This window comes from Oryctolagus cuniculus, chromosome 1 (assembly GCF_964237555.1).
Source record: "Oryctolagus cuniculus chromosome 1, mOryCun1.1, whole genome shotgun sequence".
Classification (NCBI taxonomy): domain Eukaryota; kingdom Metazoa; phylum Chordata; class Mammalia; order Lagomorpha; family Leporidae; genus Oryctolagus; species Oryctolagus cuniculus.
The window spans coordinates 116384313-116395802 of record NC_091432.1 but is presented as its reverse complement, the minus strand read 5'-3'; the positions used below and the strand labels follow the sequence as shown (position 1 = coordinate 116395802).

General features: G+C 41.4%; 1 pseudogene; it reads right to left on the bottom strand.

Annotated features, from left to right (window-relative positions):
* Positions 1-7043: 7043 nt before the first annotated feature.
* LOC138846138 (olfactory receptor 8B3-like) lies at positions 7044-7985 on the bottom strand (annotated as a pseudogene).
* Positions 7986-11490: the final 3505 nt, after the last annotated feature.

Sequence of the window (11490 nt, the reverse complement as noted above, 5' to 3'; positions counted from 1 at the left end):
GATGGCTTTTCCTGCCTGCATGGACATACATTGTTGCATTGGAGAGTGATTTGAGAGAATGAACCCTTCAGCGAACATAAGAGGCTTGCTCAGAAGCCTGCCTCCATCCGAGAGAGGGAGAAGCCAAGTCTCCCTGATGTGAACATATTTACCTAGTGTAGAGAAAGGTTAAATCTGGATTCTTGTCCTTTGAAAGTAAATAAATTTCTTCAAGGGGAGATAAGCAAGTGTCTCAGCATTTACCGCATCCATCATCACCACCAGTGTTGCCATGGTTCTGGTTGTACACTTTGAGATATAAACACATAAGACCAGTCCTATAACCTAGGTTCCCATAAAATTTACTAGAAAGAACTAACTGTGCACAGCACAAGAATATTCACTTCCTTATATTATGTTGAACATTATTTTTAATACACTTTAAATTTCAGGATAGTTTCGAGCTGGAGGCAAGATGGCGGAATAGGAAGGGAGCACACTGATAGTCCGGGGAGAGATAGTTTAATAAAAGTGGAGATACTGCAGGTTCAAGGAAGAGTAGGGGAGGAAACAGCAGAAGAAACTCTTCCAGAACGCGTGATTCACAGCGGACCTGTGTGGAGAGCGTGGGAGCCCACAGTTCGGGACACCAGCGGCAGACTCAACACACCAGCGCTGGAACGCAAGGTGAGCCGAACCTCAATAGCCTGAGACACCGGCAGGCAAGCAGAGAGAGGAGACTAGAGGGAACGACCCCCGGGGGGGAAAAGTTCACCAGGCTAACTGGAAGAGAGAGAGAGAGAGAGAGAGAGAAAAAAAAAGGTGACTGGTACGGACACGGGTTTCTCTCTCTCTGCTCACCTCTCAAGGGCGAGCAAGACAAAGAGCAGGCGCCATCTTGGACATACGTCATAAGCAGAGTGACCTCAGGTCTGCACCGGCCCTGAGCCTAGCAGAAAACCCTGACTCTGGGCGGGGCGAATTAACAGGAGATTAGGACCTAGTAAATTTGTGGTGCTACTGAACTGAGACTGTGAAAAAAGAGACGGTGGGGGAGAGAACTCACGGAATTCACCTGAGTACTCTCCAGAGACGCTACAATTCTGTAACCTTGGCAACCCAGTGGGAGACTGAAGGAGAATTTGAACCCACTCTGAGGGCCAAACAGATTCCCTGTGTGGTCCTTGGGAAAGAGCTTCCGATCTCTGGCTCCTGTGGGTATATCATTTGCCTGCTAACTACCTCCAACTTCGTTCAGCTGTGCGGAATTACTTCCCTTTTGAATCAAAAAAAGAAAGAGAGAGAAAGAGAGATTTACCACTCCTAACCTGGGAGTGTCACCTTTGGGACACCAAACAGAGCTCTCAGGCCACACCCATCTCAAGCCCTAAGGCTCCATCAAAAACAGATAGTCCACTTAATCTAGAGTCATAGTATAACAAGAAAAAGCACCACAGTGAAGAAACCAAATATCTCCAATATGCCAAATAACAAATGCAAAAACCGAGGTAATAAAAACAAGGAAGTCACCATGACGCCCTCAAATGAAAAAGACACCCCAATTCAAGATTATGAAGATGATGACATAGAAGAAATGCAAGAAGCAGATCTCAAAAAATTGATAAGAACATTAAGAAGTTCTCAAAAACAAATTCTTGAACTACATAAAGCCTTAATGGACAAGATAGAAAATCTCTCTCGTGAAAATGAAATATTAAGGAGGAATCAAAATGAAACGAAACAATTAGTACAACAGGAAACTGTGATAGTGACTGAAGTGAAGAATTCAATAGATCAAATGAAAAACACATTAGAGAGCCTTACAAACAGAATGGGTGAAGCAGAAGAGAGAATATCGGACTTAGAAGAGAGAGAACAGGAAAGGATACAGTCAGATCAAAGAAAAGAAGAGGAAATTAGAAATCTAAAACATATTGTCAGGAATCTTCAGGATACTATTAAAAAAACCAACATTCGGGTTCTAGGAGTTCCTGAAGGCATGGAGAGGGAGAAAGGATTAGAAGGCCTTTTTAGTGAGATATTAGCAGAAAATTTCCCAGGTTTGGAGAAGGACAGAGAAATCCTAGTACAGGAAGCTCACAGAACCCCTAATAAACACGACCAAAAGAGATCCTCACCACGACACGTTGTAATTAAACTCTCCACAGTGAAACATAAAGAAAAGATCCTAAAATGTGCAAGAGAGAAACGTCAGATTACTTTCAGAGGATCGCCAATCAGACTCACTGCTGACTTCTCATCAGAAACTCTACAAGCTAGAAGGGAATGGCGAGATATAGCCCAGGTACTAAGAGAGAAAAACTGCCAGCCCAGAATATTATATCCTGCAAAGCTATCATTTGTGAATGAAGGTGAAATAAAGACGTTTCATAACAAACAGAAATTGAAAGAATTTGTCGCCACTCGTCCAGCCCTGCAACAGATGCTTAAAGATGTGTTACACACAGAAACACAGAAACATGGTCATCAGTATGAAAGAAGATAAAGGAAGGAAACCTCACAGCAAAAGATCACAGGGAATTCAAAGCATATATTAGAACTTATCTTTGGCAAATGGCAGGGCAAAGTTACCACTTTTCATTAGTCACATTGAACGTTAATGGCCTGAACTGTCCAGTTAAAAGACACCGATTGGGATTTGCTTTTTAACCTGATGCAATTTTAAATGATGCTTAATTTTGTTTTTAAATTTCAAATCCTAGCTCTTACCCATACATGGAACAACAATTAAATTGTACATGTAATTCGCCACTTTGCTACACTAACATTGTTCCAGGGGTACTTATGATGTACTTTTGAATTTTCTATACATGCAATAATGACATTTGCTAGCAGTTTTATGTCTTCCTTCCCAATATGTATGCATTTTGTATCCTTTCTTTGTGTTACTGCACTGTCTAGTAATTCCACCATAATATTGAAAAGTAGTGGTGAGAAAAAGACACTTCCCCCTTTCCCCAACTTAAGGGAAAACTGTCCAATTTCACTATTAAAGTTGGTTTTGGTAGATATTCTTTATCTAGATGAGGAATTTCTCTTCTGTTTCTTGTTTGCTCAGTTTTTTTATGCCAAATATCTTTTACAAAAGTTGATGTAACCATTTAACATTTTTGCAGTTTGTGTAGTATGTCCAATTTATTGATTTTTTAAAATGCTGACAGCCTTGCTTACGTGGGATAAATACCACTTGCTTGTACTACATAAAATTGTTGGATTTTACCTATTATTTAAAAAAAGAGAGATTTCTAAAGGCAACCCAGAGGAATCCTTAATCCAGTTCTTCATTAGAAGAGATGTGCAATTCGGGACATGCTCAAGCTGACTTACCTCAAACGGTAGAGTTAGAAACATACCAGGGGATTCCAATTCAATCCCATCAAGGTGGCATGTACCAATGCCATCTCACTAGTCCCAGTGATCAATTTCTGTGCACAATTGATCATAATGATAGGACTAAGAACCAAAGGGATCACATAAACAAGAATAGTGTCTGCAAATACTAGCTGATAGAATCAAAAAGGGAGAGAATGATCCAACATGGGAAGTGAGATACACAGCAGACCCATAGAATGGCAGATGTCCTAAACAGCACTCTGGCCTCAGAATCAGCCCTTAAGGCATGCGGATCCAGCTGAAAAGCCCATGAGAGTATTTCAGGCATGGAAAGCCAAGACACTCTGGGGAAAAAAAAATGAAAGATCTCCACGAGTGAGATCCCAGTGGAAAGAACGGGTCATCAAAGAAGGAGGTACCTTTCTCTGAAGGGAGGAGAGAACTTCCACTTTGACCATGGCCTTGTCTAAATATTATCAGAGTCAGTGAACTCAGGGGGCTTCCATAGCCTTGGAAACTCATGACAAGAGCCTAGGGTGATTACTGATGCCATAAACAAGAGTGTCAATTTGTTAAGTCAACAACAGGAGTCACTGTGTACTTACTCCTCATGTAGGATCTTTGTCCTTAGTGGGCTGTACATTGAGATTTAATGCTATAACTAGTACTCAAATAGTATTTTTCACTTTATGTTTCTGTGTGGGAGCAAACTGTTGAAATCTTTACTTAATGATGCTAAACTGATCTTCTGTATATAAAGAGAATCGAAAATGAATCTTGATGTGAATGGAAGGGGAAAGGGAGTGGGAAAGGGGAGGGTTGCGGGTGGGAGGGACGTTATGGGGGGCAAGCCATTGTAATCCATAAGCTGTACTTTGGAAATTTATATTCATTAAATAAAAGTTTAAAAAAAAATCCAAATAAAAAAAAAAAAATTTTCAGGATAGTTTCAGAGTACAACTGGGGACCATTTTGCTTAGTGAAATAAGCCAGTCCCCAAAAGGTAATCATCATATGTTTTCCCTGATTGGTGATAACTAATATACAAAGTATGCAAAAAGTAATGTATAAGAGCAAAATTTTGAGATTTGATTAGTGTTTAGAGCCCTTACCTATACTCTTGTGGAACAGTGGTTTTTCCACTTACTACTTATTGAACTCTATATAGTAAAAAGGCTAATCTTGTGATTACAAAGTAAATGGAAATTATGTCATTGTAAAAATGAAAAGATAAATAAGAAAATAAGGAGAAGGGAAGTTGAGAGTGAGGAAAGGAGAGAAGTGTGGGAAGTGTCACACTCTTCAGACTGTTTGCATGAAAAATATGAAATTTGGGGCCAGCGCTGTGGCGTAGCAGGTGAAGTCTCCAACTGCAGTGTCATCCTGGTTTGAGACCGGTTGCTCCTCTTCCAATCCAGCTCTCTGCTATGGCCTGGGAAAGCAGTAAAAGATGGTCCAAGTCCCTGGGCTCCTGCACCCACGTGGGAGATCTGGAAGAAGCTCCGGGCTCCTGGCTTCAGATAGGCACAGCCCCAGCCGTTAAGGTCAGTTGGTGAGTGAACCAGAGGATGGAAGGCCTTGTTCTCTCTCTCTCTGCCTCTCCTTCTCTCTTTGTGTAACTCTGACTTTCAAATAAATAAATAAATTTTTTTAAATATTATTTATTTATTTATTTGGACAGGCAGAGTGGACAGTGAGAGAGAGAGAGAGAAAGGTCTTCCTTTACCGTTGGCTCACCCCACAATGGCCACTGCGGTTGGTGCACTGTGATTCGAAGCCAGGAGTCAGGTGCTTCTCCTGGTCTCCTATGTGGGTGCAGGGCCCAGGGACTTGGGCCATCCTCCACTGCCCTCCCGGGCCACAGAGGAGAGCTGGACAGGAAGAGGAGCAACCAGGACAGAATCTGGCTACCGGACCAGAACTAGAACCCGGTGTGCCAGCACCACAGGCAGAGGACTAGCCTATTGAGCCACGGCACCGGCCTAAATAAATAAATCTTTAAAAAAATATATGCAATTTGATCTCTTTGTATAATTTTTTAAAAGATTGTATTTATTTATTTGAGAGGTAGAGTTACAGACAGTGAGAGGGAAAGACAGACAGAAAGGTCTCCCTTTGTTGGTTCACTCCCCAAATGGCTGCAACTACCAGAGCTGTGATGATCTGAAGCCAGGAGCCAGCTGCTTCTTCCTGGTGTGGGTGCAGGGGCCCAAGCACTTGGGCCATCTTCAACTGCTTTCCCAGGCCACAACAGAGAGTTGGATTGGAAAAGAAGCAGCCAGGACTAGAACCAGCACCCATATGGGATGCCAGCGCCACAGGTGGAGGATTAGCCTACTGTGCCATGGCACTGGCCTCTGTATAATTTTTAAAAAGAAAAAAATAGGTTTAAATTTACAAGCAAAAATTATGAAGTAGCATAGAGAATTCACTTATGTCCCATGCCTAGATTCCTCTAATATTAATATCTTGTATTAGTTTATTTGTCACAATTAATGAGCCACACCTAGTTTCTCCTATTTTTTTTTATCCAAACTCTGTCTATGCCTCCCACCATTTTCACCCTCTGTAAATCACATCCCATGTTCAAATTTAGGGATTTTCTTCAGCTCTCATATGTGAGTGAGATCATGGAATATTTGCCTTGCAGGGACTGGATTATTTCACTTAGCATGATGTTGTACAGTCCATTTTCCTGCAAATGGCATGATTTCATTAATTTTAATGGTTGAATGATATTCTACTGCTTCTATACCACACTTTCTTTATCCAGTCATCTGATGAGGATACCTTGACTTGTTCCAGTTGTTTCTTTTCCTGTATACCACATGCATATCCTAATAGGTACCTGCCCTCCACCATACCACTGCCACACTGCCCTCACTCTGCAGGGTGGTCACTGTCTCTGGGATTTTACCACAGATACTCGCACTGCCTAGAATGTTCCTTGTGCTTGGTTCCCTCTTGTAAGTCAGCTGTCACTGTAAATGTCACCTCCTCAAAAAAATTCCTGATGACCCAGTGTAAAGTAATCACACAATATTCTCTGTATCTTTGTATCCATGTGACTCTGCATAACACATTAAGGGTATCTCCTCTTATATCTGCTCACTCATCATGTCTCCTCCTAAAGAACACCTGCACTCCATCTCACCTTGCTATGAGCAGTAGCCCTGTAAGAGCACAGACACTTCGTGTTCACGCCCCCACAAGATCTTTGCATTTAAATAAAACCTAGTGCAGAGTAGATGCTCCATAATATTTGCTTATGAAAATACCACATTGTTTATATCATATAAAACTAATGAGAAAAAAAGAAAATAATAAAGATATGAATGATAATGAATTACCATTTTACATCAATCTAGTGAAAAGAAAAAATTCCTCCACCAATGATTCTAAATACTTGTAATAAAGTTCTTCCCAGTGAACACATAACATGCACAGGTAGTTGTATTTCTACTCTGAAGACCCAGCAGTTAGTCTCATCCAGCTCTTTAGCCTTACATAATTATAAGTCATAAAATGAAACTGTAGAACAATGGAATGTACGACTCTCAGACTCTCTGAAATGATGTTTAAATCTGTAACTAATTTTCCTTATTACTAAATCCTTGGCATTTTAATTATGAGTCCTTACTCTTATTCCCATGAATTTATATAACATGTGCCTTAACTAGGAATTGACTTCTATAACAAAGACAGCTTCGTTAGAAGAGGACATTTTTCTTCAAAGTCTTACTCAATGCAACGTGAATGTCTTTATTTCTCAACTGTAGATGAACAGATTCATCATTTGCCCCACAATGATATAAAAAATAGTGGACACTTTATCATGAGCCAGAGACCCAGCAGACGAAGGTTTAAGGAACATGAATGCTGCAGATCCAAAGAAAAAGCCAACAGCAATTATGTGGGAGCTGCAGTTACTGAAGGTTTTGGACCTGCAATGGGTAGAATGGATGTGGATGTTGGAGAGGATCCAGGTAAAAGAAACAAAGAGCGAGAGACTGGGCACTGTTACACTGATGCCCACCACAATGAAAGCCACCAGCTAGTTGACATAGGTGATTATGCAGAAGAGCTGAAGAAGTGGATGGATGTCACATGCAAAATGATTGATGGTGTTGCTGTCACAGAAGGTAAGTCTCAGCATGCATTCAGTGTGGGCCATAGCACCCACAAACCCCATTGCATACACACCCACCATTAGCATGAAGCAGACCTGAAGGGACATGGTGACCTTGTACAGCAGGGGCTTACAGATGGCCACATATCGGTCATAGACCATCGAAGTCAATATGTAGCACTCATCAATTACAAAGAAGGAGTAGAAAAAGAGCTGAGCCATGCACTCAGCATAGGAGATGATGTTCTGTTTCACAAAACTCACCAGCATTCTGGGACTTATGACACAGGAGTAGCAGAGATCAATGAAGGACAGGTTGCAGAGGAAGTAGTACATGGGGGTGTGCAGGTGAGGGTTCAGACCAATCAGAGCAATCAAGCCCAGGTTCCCCGCCACAGTGACCACATAGATCCCCAGGAAGAGGAAGAAGAGAGGCAGCTGCAGTTCTGGCTGTTGAGTTAATCCCAGCAGGATAAACTCTCACTGAGGAGTCATTTCCCGAAGCCATTCTTCCCTCAGACATATCTGTGAGAAGTGGAAAAATAGGAATATTAAAATGTTGATTCCACTCACTTAAGTCTAATGGGAATGCAACACAGAAGAGGTAGTGTACTCCAGCTGTACCCACAATAGAGAAGTTAACTCAAGCCCACCCTCTATGCAGCTTCATTTCCTACAATTTTTTAACTGAGTTAAAGTGTAAAGATTAATGTAAAGAAACCTATAGGCAATTTCTGTAGGAAGGAGATCCAGGGACTCTTTTTCACTCTTGACTCTGCAGCATTACAGTCCACCAGTGCCTTCTTCAGGGTCAATTGTGGTCTCACATGAAAGGGGATGGTGCATTTTGAGGACTCCTTGGTTCCCACAAACAACATTTTGGAGGCAAATAATGGGAAAGATACATCAGCACTCACCATTCTGCAACAGGAGTCAGGGGAGGGCCTTTTTAACTCTTCATGCTTAATACACAGGGGAAATTAGTTTTGATCGATTGTAGAAGCGAGCAGCCCAGAAAAGAGATTTCCATTTGCTTTGAGCAAGTTGGCAACTGAGATAGCCAAATCACACTCCTGTCTCCCAGGATCTGGGAAGCCATAAGACAAACAGATCAAGGATTCTCACAGTGGCTCTCCCTCGAGTGTCTTCACAGCTTTGGGGGTGTTAAATAGCATGTACCAGCACCAATAAAGCCACTTGCTAATATGACTCAAAGATGTTTATAAGTTAGGAAATCCAAGGGACCTAATTAAAAACTGGAAAATCAGTGTTTCTCCAGTGATAAATCCAGAGGTCAGGCTTTCTTTCAAAAAGAAAGGTTGGGTGACCTCTCCCGCTTCCACATTAACTCTTCATATATCAAATATTATAAATTCATCTGTTTATTTTTCTTATTCTTCTGATATCACATAAACACATATTCTACTCCCTAAATCATTTGATTTTAAGCTCCTAAAGAGCAGGAATATTACCCATTTTCTGCAATGTTACTTCTGCAGCAACTCAGAGAAATACTTGGAACATGTGTTAGGTACTCAATAAGTATCTGGCATATGCATTAGGTACTCACAAAGTAAAAGAATAATTGAATTATAATTTCCTCTACATCTTTCCTTTAACCTACAGTTGCTAAGAAGTATTGTTCCTCAAGCAGAAATTTAAGTAGTCTCTGTGTTTATACTTATAGACCTGAATGTAGCATAGGAAAAACATTGGGTAGGGCACGTATACACTTAGAGGCCACCAAAGAGAACGTCAGAGTAGAGGTAAAGAGCACAGTTAAAGACTCACATTTCTCTCCTTTCTGACCCTCATATTGAGAACTTGCACAGGCTCCCCAAGAGGTCCCATTGTCTCCCCACAGGACTACAAGAGCATTAACTCAGGGGCTGGCACCATGGCTCACTTGGTTAATCCTCCACCTGCGGCACCAGCATCCCATATGGGCACTGGGTTCTAGTCCCAGTTACTCCTCTTCCAGTCCAGCTCTCTGCTGTGGCCTGGAAGGGCAGTGGAGGATGGCTCAAGTGCTTGGGTGCCTGCACCCATGTTGGAGACCAGGAAGAAGTACCTGGCTTCTGGCTTCGGATCAGCGCAGTGCTGGCAATGGCGGCCATTTGGGGAGTGAACCAATGGAAGGAAGACCTTTCTCTCTGTCTCTCCCTCTCACTGTCTGTAACTCTACCTGTCAAATAAATTAAAAAAAAAAAAAAAAAAAAAAAAGAGCATGAACTCAGAACAAGACCAGAATTGGATCAATATAGAAACCTCTCAAGTGCAAAATCCAAGGATCTGTTCACCAGGAATCACTTAAGATTTTTATTTCTTTATTGGAAAAGAATTGAAATAGTGAAAATGTGAAGTAAGAAACTATTGTAGGCCGGCGCCGCGGCTCACTAGGCTAATCCTCCGCCTTGCAGTGCCAGCACACCGGGTTCTAGTCCCGGTCGGGGCGCCGGATTCTGTCCCGGTTGCCCCTCTTCCAGGCCAGCTCTCTGCTGTGGCCTGGGAGTGCAGTGGAGGATGGCCCAAGTGCTTGGGCCCTGCACCCCATGGGAGACCAGGAGAAGTACCTGGCTCCTGCCATTGGATCAGCACAATGCGCCGGCCACAGTGCGCTGGCCGCGCTGGCCATTGGAGGGTGAACCAACGGCAAAGGAAGACCTTTCTCTCTGTCTGTCTCTCTCTCTCACTGTCCACTCTGCCTGTCAAAAAAAAAAAAAAAAGAGAGAGAGAGAGAGAGAAACTATTGTAGGTGAAAACATAATGTAAAGAGCTTCAGGTAGCAATTATATTTTTAATTCATCAGCTTATGAATTATTTTCAACAAGATGTCCTGGATTAACAACGCCATTGTGAGTAGTTCTAAGAAACAGACATGTGCAATAAGTTTACAAGTGAATGTTCACCAGAACTTCTCATAATTTGAATTAAAAATAGACAAGAACTTCCCAAATATACTAACCCATATGTTTTAGTAAATGATGTTGTTGTTACAAACAAATTTAGAAAAAATAGGAATGTTGGTTAAAAAAACACAGTCAGTTTTGAATATGGTAGAATCCAGTTACCAACTAGACATCCACACAGAAATACATGACAGGTAAATGCAAAAATAAAGGGAGCTAGAAAGGTTAAAATGTGAAGAAAACATATGGAGATGATTGCCAGAGATACTATAGGACGAGGGTGGCATTTGGCCTACTTCTTAGACAGTTGAAATGCCTGTGTCCCACTCTGGAATCTCTTGACTCAACCCCAGACTCTGGTTCCTGATTCCAGCTACTGCTAATAATGGAACCTGAGAGGCAGTGGTGATCCCTAAAATGGTTGGACTCCTGCCATGTGTATGGTAGACCCAGATTGACTTCCTGGCTCCTGGTTTCAGGCCCCTGGCCATTAAAGTCATTTAGGGAGTAAACCAGTTGTTGGGGGCTCTTTGTCTCATTAACTTTCTCTCTTTTTGTTTCTGTCCCCTGCAGCAACTCTTAAATCAGTTAATTATTTTAGTAAACTCATGGGTTTAGGTGAGTAAAAAGAAAGAGCAGAGGCAAGAAAAAAAGTGAAACCCCTATTTTTAATTTTACTATTGGGATAATTTAAAACACCATCACTACTAAAATATATCTCAATTGCTATTTTCAGGATCTTCAAAATTCGTCAGGGAAAACTTGCCATGGAGCCCATGAGAGTGATATTCCTTAGTCTACAACAATGATGAGGACCTTAGTGATTAATTAAACTGTGTGCTCACTATGGAAATGTTAACAACTCTTAATTAGGTGACACAAGAGTCAGAAATATTCCCTGGAAGTTTATGCTACATCAAATCACATAGCAAGAAGTATTTTATCCAGGGTTCTAATGTAGAGCTTAGAATTAAAGTCATTATTTACCTGCAATGTAATCTTTTTTAGTCAAGTCTTTGCTGCTGCCTTCATTCCTACAATAACTCCTGGGAATCATTAATAATTTCTCCATTTCTATACATTTGTCATTTAAAACTGCTATATACACTCATATCTAAT